This window comes from Lytechinus variegatus, chromosome 3 (assembly GCF_018143015.1).
Source record: "Lytechinus variegatus isolate NC3 chromosome 3, Lvar_3.0, whole genome shotgun sequence".
Classification (NCBI taxonomy): Eukaryota; Metazoa; Echinodermata; class Echinoidea; order Temnopleuroida; family Toxopneustidae; genus Lytechinus; species Lytechinus variegatus.
The window spans coordinates 3,651,573-3,666,312 of record NC_054742.1 but is presented as its reverse complement, the minus strand read 5'-3'; positions in this window follow the sequence as shown (position 1 = coordinate 3,666,312).

Below are 14,740 nucleotides of genomic sequence, written 5' to 3'. Positions count from 1 at the left end.
TCACTGTGATCTTGACCTTGGACCTTTTGACCTCAAAATCGATAGGCTTGCAGGGATGTTTGCTAGTATCGTACACACCAAACTATATGAGCCTAGGTTAAGTCAAAATGAATTTATCATGTTTACAAGGACTGCAGAAGGGTACCATGAAAACATGTTACTGTAACCTTGACCTTTGACCTCTTGAGCTTAAAATGAATAGGCTTCCTAGAAACATGCTAGTATCGTACACACCAAATTATATGAGCCTAGGTTAAGTTAAAATGAAGTTATTACATTTACAAAGACTGCAGAAGGGTACCATGAAAATGGATCACTGTGACCTTGACCTTTGGACCTCAAAATCAATAGGCTTCCTGGGATCCATGCTAGTATCATACACACCAAATATATGAGCCTAGGTTAAGTTTAACTGAAGTTATCACATTTACAAGGACTGCAGAAGGGTACAATGAAAATAGGTCACTGTGACCTTGACCTTTTGACCTCAAAATCGGTAGGATTCCTGGGGCCTGTTTCACTAAACAGTACTTAGTGTATCGGGACTTAGTGTCGCTGCGACGCATCATACACTAAGACGGGTCTTACTGACGTCCTGTTGGTGCGTCAGTTCCACTTAACAGTTCTTTACTACAGTTGTAAGTCCTGTGTGTGACGCGACTTCAACAATAAAACGTCTGGATTTTGAGTCTACGAAGCCTAATTTCGTGACCTTCGACCTTGTGTGAAGATAAAAAGTAGTAATTCCCGCAAGTTTTCGTCTGCATCGTCTGCAACTAAAAAGTGAAAGGAGGAATTTTGTCACTTTTAACATAAGTTTGACTACTGTAGGAGGATAATGGGGAAGGTATACCTTTTTCTTAAGACAACATATAAAAAGAAGTAAAATATTAAAAGTGAAATGTATGCAGTGGAAGTTGTATTTGATACCTCGACGAAAACAAAAGATTAACCAAAATTTTACCTTTTTGTTTTTTCTCAGGGAGGAGGGGGGTGTTGAGTACAAAAATAGTGCTCATTAACCCCCCCCCCCCTCTCTCTCTCTATAAACATATTTGGTAGTGTACAGACAGGCAATGACATGATGTTGGGCAATTCATAAAAAAATAAATCAATAACAATATGCATTTGCCTCAAAAAAATTAGGAAACGCCTAGAAAAAGAAGCAAGGACTTCCAAAGGGTCGGGGTCGAAGCGCTCCTGCAGTTTGTGGCCACTAGGAAACATGACATTACACTAAGAACAGTTCCTACGTCTCGTCTCGACGAGACGTAGGCTACGCTCTGTATGCAACTTAGTTAAATGGGTACTAATAACGGTACGCGTCTTAGTGGTCTTTGTGAAACTCCCCGCTAAGATGCATCTTACACTAAGTCCTATAACCGGACTTATGGATGCTTAAGACGCACCTTAGCGCTTAGTGATACAGGCCACTGGGATCCATGCTAGTATTATACATACCAAATTATGAGCCTAGGTGAAGTTAAACTGAAGTTATCGCGTTTACAAGGAAAAGTTAACGGACGCGGACACCGAGCGCGATACCATAATATGTCCTGTCGAGATGGGCGTAAATAAAAAGTTTTAAGTATAAATAAAATAATCATATGATTATGACGTAAAATCATTGCACTTTCGAAAGACACAAGTTTCGCTTGGATATTGGAGTGCCGTGGCTTGATTACTAGGTATGAAATGATAATCTAGAAATTGTTGCAGGTTCTAAACATATCCATAAAAGTAATGTCATTTCGATATGATTATATTTCTACCTCACAACTCATGACAAATATGTTATAATATAAACCTTCAATGGTTCTTTAGATTATCATTTCATACCTCTTTATCAGGCCATGCGCTCCAAGATCCAAGCAATAATTGTATATTTCAAAAATCAAATACCCGATTTAACGTCGCAAATCAAATCGATATGATTATATTTATACCTCATTACTTTTTTTTAAACATTGAGCAAATGACATTTAAATATTGTGTCCAGGTATGTACGGGCATACAGACTTTCATGGTTTCTAGTTTGCACACATGCATGCAAGCACATGCAATATTGATCTACTAGGAATCAGCCCTAGACACCGTACTCATTATACTTTCTATTAACTAGTTAATACTGGAAATCAGTTTGGAAGATCGCTTTGCTAGCATTCCCGTTTGATCAACCGAAAGTGGTTTTCATACCACTTTCACGTAAAGTGTCATTGTTGCTATGGGAACGCTCTAAGTGGGGTGACATGTTTTGCGCAAAATTAGAAAAAGCAATGTAGACATTATACACAGTGTGTGGAGTAGCGCGCTAATAATATGCGAAGATCTCTTTCCAAAAACGGTTGTGTCCTCACTTGTGCTATTAAAAAAACATTTTAAAGATGCAACGCGATTTTGAAAACTACATCGTGAGGAGGTTTTCCGAACTGGTTTGGAAGATCACTTCGAAGACCGCTTTGACTTTTCTCATTACACGTTAAACTAGTTTCCATTAAACTAGTTTTAGGGTGGTAATGAGAATGCGGTCCTATTATCTCTATGACAACGTTCTCATTACGCTTTCTAAAACTAGTTTACTTGGAAGATTGCTTTGCTAGTGTTCCCATTTGATCACACAAAAGTGGTTTTCAAACTCACTTCACGTAAAGCGATCTTGTTGCTATGGAAACGCTTTTAGCGGGGTGACCCATTTTGCATGAAATTCGAAACCGCAGCGTAGGCATTCTACACCTGTCGTGTGGAGAAGCGAGCTCAAAATGTGCGAAGATCGCTTCCTGAATTGTCCTCACTTTAATACTAACCAGTTTTTTAACGAGGCAAAGCGATCTTGAGAACTACATTGCAAGGTGGTTTTATGAACCGGTTTGGAAGATCACTTCCAAGATCACTTCGACCGTTCTCATTACACGTTAAACTAGTTTCCACAAAACTAGTTCCCAGTAAATGAGTTTTAGGAAGGAGAACAGACTTTCTATTATTACAACATGTTGAAACAGATTTCTTTATTTCTATACAAGGCTATAACTCTGCAAAATTTTAAAGAATTATATTTCCAGGCTGTGATTTCCAAATAATTTCTATACAAGGCTTTAACTCTGCAAAATTTTAAAGAAGTATATTTCCAGGCTATAATTTCATAATAAATAGCAGTGTCATCTTTCAAAATATAAAAATGCTTTTATTCTATTCAATGTAGAGTTCCTTTGTTGAAACACATAATAGATGAGTCACTAACATGGCCCAAGTGCTACAGACCAACTGAACTTTGTACAATTTATGCTTCTCACACTGGATTTCCTTAACCCCATACTATCTTATTTCAGTTTCACACTGTCTTTCTTATACTATTTGCTTAATAGCCGGGGTTAACGCCTTAACCCTGGACTATCGCAGAGCTCATGAATATTGATTATTTTGCCACAGAGAGCATGATCAACGTGCAATTTAGACTTCTGTGACTGACTTATGCTTTGCCCCACTTTTCCTTAACCCAGTTTTCTTTCACACTGCATCTCTTAGCACCACAGATGTGGTGCTAGGCACCACAATAAGTCCACTTACCCTGCTTTTTTGCAGGGCCAGATAGTACCTACTTACTATTTACCGTGCTAGCCCACTTTGCTAAAATCAAAGTGTGAAAATGAAGTGGGCTAAGCTTAACCCCAAGAAATTGGTGGGGATAAGACCCCCCCCCCTTGGCCCCATCAATTTCCCAGGGTTAAGAAAAATATGTGCAGTGTGAAAAGCATGTCTCCTCAGACAGTCATTCAGAAAATAGTACTCTAAAGGGTCAACAAACTTAAGATCTGTATCTTATCCCTACTGTCTTTTCAAAGTACATGTGTGAGTAAATGACCAGGAACTCTTGACAGAAAGTTGCTGACCTTGAAGTACTGAACCACAAGGACTAATATTACCATTTTGGATCCATGGTATTACATGCAAACCAGTGCTCTGCCTGCTGGCTTCATATGACAGGAATGAAAATTCCTTTGTAAAGGCTTTAAGCTAACATGTAACCCATGCCTTTATGGCCTTGTCAAGTTAAATTTCAAACATTGCCGAGTAAAAATAAGATAAAAATACAATAAACACTTCTAATAACATGTACACCTGAAGACAATCAACAAAAAACAAGGACTAACTTCACATACACATGACAAATCTTCTGAAGGAGAGGGTTTATGCACTCAACCTCACATGGGCGATTCCACACTAGAACTTCAAAAATATCATAAATTTCAACATGCTTTCAATAAGTCATAAGTAGTGTAATATTTTACTATGATACCTAAATTTTATGAAAATTATGAGTTTTAACCAAAAGTGAAGACAGATATAGTTTTTTGGGGGGAGAACAATGGAATTTTGAATTTTCAATAATTTTGCTCATTGAATAGTCAGGTACAAATTCCACCTGAAACAATTATTTGCAAAGCAAGAGAAGATTGAAAATATTGCAGGTCAATATAATAATATATCATTGATGGTTCCAAATAATATCTACAACATTTTCATGATCCATAATAGGGGCAGCCCTGATTTTTCCGAACCTATTTTTGTCAATGTCCCGTACGACACATGACAATGCAAAAGTTTTTCCTACAATTTTATTTTTGATGATGCAATTTCATAAAATGAGTTTCTCTTTCTTTGACCCATGGGTGATCGATTTATCCCATAAGGATCTAATTACTGCCCTTCATTTTTCAATTATTGTCCTATTAAAAAATGTCCCGTACGACACACAATATAATAATGCATTTAATTGCAGGATTTGGATTCAGAAACCATAAATAGTAGGCATATTTAATTCATTTAATTGATTTAACATAAAGTGAACTGAAAAAGTACTTTGTTTATCTCCACAGAACATGAAATAGGTGATTCTAAACATTTTAATTGATTTCATGTAGGCTTATTCTTTTGTGAATCCCTTCAGCTAAACTGGTGATTTTCACTGATCAGAGCAGGTTAATTTCTTTTCATTGAGCATGAAAAGAAAACTTTTATAATTATTTCAACCTAGCCTGGAAGATGACTCCCTTTTGCATGCTAATGTGGAATTATTATATGATGTAAAAAAAAATACATATCAATCATCATGATCATCTATTTGGACCTCCCTTGATGATCACTATTTTTTATATACAGTACTGGAACTCCTTACTTTTTTCAAGATGTAAAAAATCTGGAAATAAGACAAACCATATGGTTTCATGAAATGCAGATGGGTTTGAAAAAGTAGAACCGCATTTTTTAGAAAAAAATTGTTACCAAAAAAAGCAAAAAGGTGACAGTTGTGACATATATCATGTAGATATACATTTAATAAAAAAAAAAATCATAACATCATCATTTTAGCCCCATAATTTATACAAAGTTTCATTCATTTATTGTTTAAATAGTGTTTGGAATCATCAATTAGTTCCCTAAAATAAACTTCACACAAATCCTGAAGTTTTTCAGCTCGTAAAAATGCTGTGAACACTTGTACATTTCCCATCATGAAAAATTATAACATATTGCTCCCAATTGTATATATTGAGGTTACTTAATTGTATTGTCCTGAATGACTGCTTATTAAAAGATTATTCATAAATAAGCAAGAATTTAGGGGTAATGCTCCTTCTGATTGATAAAAAGTTCATGTTTATTTATTCAGGCTGCCCAGTACAACACGCAAGTGCCTGTACAACACACAAGTGTCCCGTACACACAAGTGTCCCGTACGACACAGAAGTGTCCTGTACGACACACAATTGTCCCGTACGACACATTATTTTGTTTATGATATATTGACAGAAATATTCACCTAATAGCGGTTTCTAACCTAATGAATGTCTTAGTTTGATGGAATTATCATTATCATCAGCCAAATAATGTGATTGAAGAAGTCAAAGTGACATAAAGTAAGAAAGTTTGGCTTCAATTTAGAGATGTCCCGTACGACACATTTTGAATGTCCCGTACGCCATTCATGAATGTTTATTTTGCTTTCTTTTATAAATGTGTTTGTTCTTGGGTAATAGAGTGTCAATTTGAGTTCAGTTTTCTATGAAATTTATCTGCCCAACTCACAGACTTTTGAGTACAAACTTGAGGTTTCTAAAAAAGCCACTTTTTCTGCGTCCGTACGACACATTACTATTTTTAATCTGTATTATACAGGATGTGAATTCAAGTCATGTTAAGTCTTGGTTTTTCTTACACTCTGGTAGTAGTTGATGACCACCTATAGTTACTGGAATATTTTTTGTTTTTTCTTGTCAAAAACTGTCAAATGTTCTCTAAATGTCCCGTACGACACGTATGGAATCACCCACATGTAGGTTTACATACGGTAGGTAGAGCTACATGTACAATAATTAATGTAAATCAAACATACATGTAGGCCTAATCTGTATGTAATCTAGATATATTTTGGATACTATTACATATACATGTAGTATAGACCTACATGTTATTGAGTTAATTCTAGGGATACATGTATCACATAACACTGCTATCCTGGTGGTGTCAGCTTTTTCAATAAAACCTACATACCTGGTGGGTGTTTCATAAAGCTGTTCGTAAGTTAAGAGCGACTTTAAGAACGACTGGTGATCCTTTCTTGTGGTAAATGGTATATACATTGGCGATGGTTAAGCGCATAAGAAAGGTTCACCAGTCGTTCTTAAAGTCGCTCTTAACTTACGAACAGCTTTATGAAACGGCCCCCAGTACTGTAGATGCAACTGACTGAGCTTTATAATTCACAACATCATACTGTACTACATGTACACTCTGATATTAAAGGACAAGTCCACCCCAATGAAAACTTGATTTGAAAAAGGGAGAAAAATCCAAAAAGCAAAACACTGAAAATTTCATCAAAATCAGATGTAAAATAAGAAAGTTATGACATTATAAAGTTTTGCATAATTTCACAAAACAGTTATATGCACATCCTGGTCGGTATGCAAATTGGCAGACTGATGACATCACCCACCCACCACCATTTCTTGTATTTTATTATATGAAATATGAAATATTTTATTTTTCATTTCTCCCTGAACATGTGGAATTACCATTATTTAACAGTTTATGGTTAAGTTAATTTGGTCCGTATTGTCAAATCTGTAAAAATTGAAACAACAAAAACAAAAGAAATAGTGAGTGATGGACATCATCGACTCTCTCATTTGCATATCGCTGAGTTGTGCATTGAACTGTTTGTGAAAATTAAGCGTAACTTAAACATTTCCTAACTTTCTTATTTCACATCCGATTTCGATGAAATTTGCAGCATTATGTTTGTTTGATTTTTCTCTATCGATTCAAATCAACAATTTTCTGGGGTGGACTTGACCTTTAAAGGAGAAGTTCAACCTGATAAAAAAATTATTAAAATAGCGGGAAAACAAATTTTTAAAAAATCGGTGAAGGTTAAAGGAAAATCCAGAAAAGGCAAAAAACAAAAAACTTCCTTCTTATCAAGTGAAGTGATCTGAAATGACCTCTGGCCTTGACTCAGTACACTAAAATTACAGTAGTTAATTTAATTTCTGATGCATTTTAGGCCTATATGTTAATCATTAGGCCTATACATCAAACTTTGAAATTTATACAGAATTTCTGACATTATCTTGAAAATTGAAACTATTAACTTTTTGGTGTTTTTTCAAAGTTTAAAAGTTTATTGACCCCCAAATGACCTTTGACATGATTCACCTGGTGACTCCATTCATCTATTTGCTGATACTTTATAAACATTAGATTTACATGACTGTGTCATGCAATCAATATTATCTTGAAATTCAAAATCATATTAACCTTGGTTAAATGTTTGATGTTGATACATATGTACCATAACATGGTCAAAGTTAGGCCAATTAGTTAGGATTTCAATGTTGACCACACTGCCTTTGACACCGCAAGAAAAGTGGCCCCTATGTCTCAGCATGGACCTATTAGGTCCATGGTCTCAGTTAAGCTACATGTAGGGAAAGAGAAAATACACAACATTCTATGGCAGAAACATGCATTCCAATGCACAATCATGAGAGTGACATTTTGATTTCAAGATTTCCATTTAAATGTAGCCATTTAATAATGTACTGTACATGTAAGACCCCATTCTCAGTATACTGGTACTTTCTTGAAAAGGTTTGCCTTAAGCAATCCCATCTGATCGCCCGAAAGTGGTTTTCAAAACCACTTCACGTAAAGCAGTCTTGTTGCTATGGCAACGCTATCGGTTGGGTCAAATGTTTCGCACGGAATATTGAAACTGCAGCTTCTAGGCATTTTACACACAGAGTGAGAAAGTAACATGCCAAAAATGTTCAAAGAGCAATTCCCAAAGAATGGTTATGTCTTCACGTATGCTTTAAACTAGTTTAACAAGGCAAAGCAGTCTTTGTGGAGGAGCCGTGGAGTAGTGGTTCTGACTCTTGCCTTGTAAACAGAGGGTCGTGTGTTCAACTCCCATCGCGGTCTGGCATCCTTTGGAAAGGCATTAATCCACACTTTGCCACCTTCGACCCAGGAGCTAAATGGCTACCCAGTAGGATGTGAAAGTCGATGTAGCTTGTCTAGTTCTGTGTGTGACTGACTGGAATACTCCCCAGGGAGTGGAGGATGTGCATACATTTGTGTGCAGGAGTGACTGATTGAATCCAATGACTGGGATAATAATATACAATTGTATCTGTAAAGCACTTAGACATGTTGTTCTGATGTATATTAAAGCGCTATATAAAAGCGGATTATTATTATTGTAAGGTGGTTTTCCAAACTAGGTTTGGTTATTGCTTCCCAGATCACTTCAAGCATTCATATTACATGATTCACCAGTTTCCACTGAACTGCTTTCCAGTAATTAAACTAGTTTTAGCTCTTTAATTAGAATGGCATCTTCTCCCTCTCACGTCCCTGTGTACATGTATGCCTCTCCACAAACACAAGTATGTAGGGCTGGTGCATTTTCTAAACAAAGGATGTGTTTTCAAAACACAATTCATTGTACACCTCCAAACACACAAAGATAACAAGGACACTCTCAACACAAAACGGACAAAAGACAATGACAAAGAGCTGGTCAATAACTCATCAATTCAAAGTGACTGTCCTTTGTCAATGTGGGTGTCTAAATTCACTGGTTCATGGAAATAGATAACAAATAGGCTACTTATTTTGTTTCCTTTTCCATGAAGGGACAGAATTTCATATTGCAGAACATGAAGATTTTACAGCAATTGTACTGTAGGCCAGCAGTTATTGAATATCAGTATACTTTCCATCAGGTATCGATCTAGACATGTAAGCAAGTACGTGTAGGCCCTATATGACACAAAAGTATTTTCAAGAATCAAAAGAATAAAAAATGACAAGAATGCATATTTTAAGAATTAGACAAGAGATGACATTTGCACTGGTCTTAAAACAATACATTGTCACTGCCTGGTACATGTATTTATGCTGACCAAGGATGGCATCTCAGCATGTTGGATCTCATAGAAAAGGCGCTAGATCAACTTTTATGATTATCCAGAGCAGGGAGAAACCGTACATGCATGTGAAATAGTAAAAGAAGGAAATATTGAAGATTATTACATGAATAGAGGCACAGTATTGTACCAGTACATGTACATGTATAAGTAATTCATTTGCAACCTTCTTTGCACATTTCCTCATGCATGGAATGCTCCTAATGGAATTTTGTTCCACTTCAAATGTAAAGGGGAAAAAATCAATTTGAGTGATTAAATTGATCAATCAACGCCTCATTTCAAGATCAGCAACATAGTGCAGATAGACTGAGAAGAATAACCATTGAATTAAAATGGAATTGGTCCAATAAAGATCTCACTCATAAAATCATTATAGCAACCATAATTACATGCTTTTGAATACTGTGGTACAGCTGTACACATGAAGAAATCAGGTGTCAATATACCTTCTACCATGTGATGTACCCAGAATGTGCATCAGTGATTGTTTCCCTTTTGAACATCAAGGAATGTGAAAAAATCCCAAGTTCGTTATTTTTTTTAAACCTACCTAGTACAGATTACAAACTGAAATAGATTTTCCAAGGAAACTTGAAACATAAAGGATTAAACAAAATGAGGATGTAATAACAATTTGAGCAACATATTTTCAATGTGATTCTCATTCCCCTTCTGTTCCACTTTCAATTCTTATTTCTTTCTATCAAACATCAAGCAACAATGAAAACAACCCAGGAAGAAGTGTGAACCTATTAGGTATATGGAAGAAGTCAAGCAAGGTAAACAGATACCGTGTTTACACATTGACTCGGCTCGCGTGTTGAATCCGCGAGCCGGGTTGAAGACTGCGAAGAAGGGATCAGAGATCGCGTTCATACGTACATATGAAAAGGCGAGTTCAACACTGCTCGTGGATCTCGAACGGAAGAAGAATTATGACGTCGCAAATTAAAGGCGGGAAATTCACCGCCGGAATCGAATCTTGTCCGTGCGAACAACAACAATGCCAAAAGTGAAAGCGCGCGCAGTGACCTAGGTCAAGAGAGTTCGACACGGCTTTCTGTTTACACACGAAAAAATTGCCGAGTCTGACTCGGGTCGCGGGTTGAAACCTTCGATTTTGTAGGATCGATAAAGCCGTGTTCGACACGGCTCGCAGACCACTCTGATCGCGTTTACACAGCATAAAATTGCTGTGTTGAGCACGGCTCTCGTGTTCAACCCCCGAGCCGAGTCAATGTGTAAACACGGTAAGAAAGGAACACTAAAACAATAGATGCAGCACATCTCAAAGAAGCTCAATTACTATTCCACATGGAGCCTAACAACACTGGCAATTAGCAGCTTATTTTCTGATGAATATTGCATCCTTGTTTTTCTCCTGTCAATATTGGTGAGTCATTTTGAGGTTTATAAGCTACAGTATGTGTACATAAAATCCACTTTAAAAACATGTTTATCAGAGCCTTCACAGTTCTTCAGATTTTCCAAAGTTAGTTACCATCATATTTAAAGCCCCCAATCCTGTCCATAATTTAAAGCACAAAGTTCATCATGAAATGTATAACCTTTAAAAACTAAACTAAATAATGGCATCTTATTTAAAAAGTAATGACACACCTCAATAGAGCATACGAGGAGGATTTAGCCATAGAGGTCGATGGACATCTAACTCTAAAAACGTAAGCCCCCCCCAGTACATGTATGTTTGTTTGCCGTAATGGGGGAAAGGGGGAATGGGTCAGTCGATTGTTTTGTTTTTTGTGTACTTTTTTCTGGCAAAAGGCACTGCAGAACACCTTCCATGTACATCTGACATTCATATGGAAGAATATGAATGTTGTTCTACCGCGCCATTTGCCAGTTTAAACAAAGTACATTTAAGCAAAATAATGAAAATTAGGCTAAGTGGACACATTCTGGGGGGGGTTTCAAATTTAATAAAAAAGTTAAGTTCGTCAAGGGTTAGTCAGATAACTTTTTCTGCTTAACTCTAAACCCAATGCAGATCTACATGTACATAATTTAGCTAAAACAAAAAATATCAAATACTGGAAGAACAGTAGGACGACAATAAATGGAGCATTTTATTTTCTAGTCTAAATGTTGTCTTAAAATCGAGGATTTTTTATTGAATTTATTTTCTATTATGTCAAAACAGCTTTACATTTATTTTGTTTTGTTGAAATTCTATTCAGTAAAAAAGGCACACTTCAGTTTATGATGGGCCAGTCATGGTGGGAAACTAGTGAAAAGTAACTGCCAAGTAAGTCTGCTCCTGAAGGTTAAAATAGAATATTTTTGTTTTTCATAAATAGCCCATGTATTACATGAATGAAACCCGACACCAAATATCCTGCTTAATATGAAAATACTTTCCCAAGTTAAAATGTACTTTCCAAATTTAGAGTATTAGAACAAATGTAAAAGGTACTTGTTATTTACATACATAATACTGATCCATGTGATACATGTAGAACTTCCAATGTTTGTTTCTTATATATTCATTGTGCTTTATAACCTCTCATTGTCTTCTCTGTTCCAGGAGGGGAGGAGAGAAATTTCCCTTCAAGTTAGGTATCTTGTTGTCCGAATTCAAGAATGCTGTTGACTCTTGAATTGTACAGTGTACTTTAAACAACAACACTACACACTTTAACCTTTCCAGGGGTGGTGTTTCACAAATTGAATTTCTCTGGGGCGCCGCCGCACTCCTAGAATTGTCCAACAACACCCAAGTTCTAAAACACTGCCCTACATGTAGACATCCCTGTTTAGATCTAATATGGAGAAGCAATTACTGGTATACTACTTGAGTATGGTATCTATAATATAATTACATAGGAGAAAACACATGCCCTGTCTGTCTCATCAAATGATGCAAGATAATGAATAGGGACAATTGGCCCAGCAGTAATCTTTTCATTTTATAATTCCTTATGAAATTAAAGATTGCTGTAAAAGAAAATATGGACAATGACATCTACAGTGTGTTAACTTTCAGGTACCTGACTGTATGTATGCAGTACATTAGATCAGCAGGGAAAGTGGAGTATAACAATTAACCGACTTCTACAAAATTGAGATCAAACATTCCCTGTAGGCCTACATGTATTTGAGAATGATATTGCATGAACAGCCCTTTACAGTAGTATACAAAATAACCCTTTTACAGTGGACTTTCAAAAGTACCTTTCAATGGTCAATGTCTTTTTTATGTTTGCTTTTACATAAAATAGTTTAATCAAACAAGATAGGATTGTTTTGGGAATGAATGATATTTTTACTGATAGAACTCTATCAATTTGTTATTTTCTTGAGTGTCTTGAGTCATGAATATCATGTAATATTACCTGGGTTATGTAGATTCGAATCAGTGATAGGTCAATACGCCATCACGTGACCATAGCTGCGAGGATCGCATTTGTTATATTCTAGGTTTTGACGTCACCTCAGGGAATATCAGTCCTTCACGTTTATAATTTCGTGGAGCTCAATGAATCGCTCTCCTTATTTTTTTGAGGAGCTCAATTGAGCTCCTCAGAATCGCTCTCTGTGAGGAGCTCAAATCAATTCATTACAATACATATAAATTGTAGATTTTTCTGAACATTGTATATATGCAATAGCTGTGTTAGCTATTAATTAATCTGTGGTGAAACTAGGCCTGGGTCCCGTCAATATGTTTACAAGATGTCATACGCGCTCCTGCTAAAAAAAAAAATGAAAAAAAAAATTGATAAAAATTCACATCTTTAAATCCATGAAATGGCCTTCTTTTTTCCATAATTCCTTGAAATTACTTTGATTTAGTTGAAAACTATCAGAAAATGAAGAATATTCACCACTTTCCCGACTCTGATTTGAACTTACCTCGGTAAATATTGTAGTCCCACATGTAGACTTCCATGGTGTTGCCATGAAATCTACATATGGGACTACATGGGACTGCAATATTTACCGAGATTAAATTAAAATCAGAGTCGGGAAAGAGATGAATATTCTTCATTTTTCTGATAGATTTCAACTAAATCAAAGTAATTTCAAGGAATTATGGATAAAAGAAGGCTATTTCATGAATTTAAAGATGTGAAATGTGAAATTTTTTTTTTTTTTTTTTTTTTTTTGAGGAGCATGATTTTTTGCTCTCCTTATTTCTTAAGGAGCGCGGTAGGAGTGCCGGCGCGATCACGCTCCTCAGAAATGAAGGTCTGGAATATACTGCGTTGTATTTTTAATTTCGGCGTTATATTCACTAAGGTGACGCCACTCGCTGCATAAAAGTTGCGTAACAAGTGTAAACATGTACGCACTAATGTTAGCGCGTCACTTGCATGAAGAACGTGCTTGATGTATTAAAAAAAAATCTATTATGACGTAGATGGATCAGAGCTGTAGCAAGAATTTCGGGTTTGAGCCAAATGATGAATGCAATGTCTGATGACGAATCCACATACTATATGATATAACAGATATTGCCTGGTCCATCGTTTTCATAAATAAACATCTCAACTCCCCTCCGAAGCTATATTTTTCCCTCGGATAATATTTTCCCTCAGCGCTGCGCGCTTCGGGCAAAATATAATCCCTTGGAAAAATATAACTCCGTCGGGGAGAGAAAATGTTATATTCAAACTCTAGGTAGGCAATATCTGTATATACTGGTATGGATTTTAAGTTTCTTTATATTAACTATCAAGGTCTTCAAGTTCAAGGTGAACATTGCACTTGCATGACATCATGCAAGTACCATTTATATTCGAGCAAGCTATTTTACATGTAAACCATGCTCAATTTTTGAGATCCATACTTATTTCAACTTGATTTCAAAAGATGTATACTTTCTACATTACATGAATAGGCATACTGTTAATAACTGACTGAATTTAGAGATCATAATATATCAAGCTGATATGTTTGTTTGGTAAAGGTAAAAATTGTGCAAAGGTTGTCATGGGAGAGTTGATCACTCATTGTGAATCTGAGATTGCACATACATGTAGATGCAAAGATTTATTTGTTCTTTTGAAGTCATTGATGAGTGTATACACCATCAAGCACACATGTTTGGACAGTATGAATCATACAGCCATAATAGGTCTGGCTTGTATTGTACAGTGCTTGGTACATGTAGGATTCCTTTGTGAAGATCACTGTGAAAACATGTCATTGAGGGAGTCTACACGGATGTAGTACAGTACATTATGGATCTAAAGTATGATGACAAGTCTACAGTAGGGTCA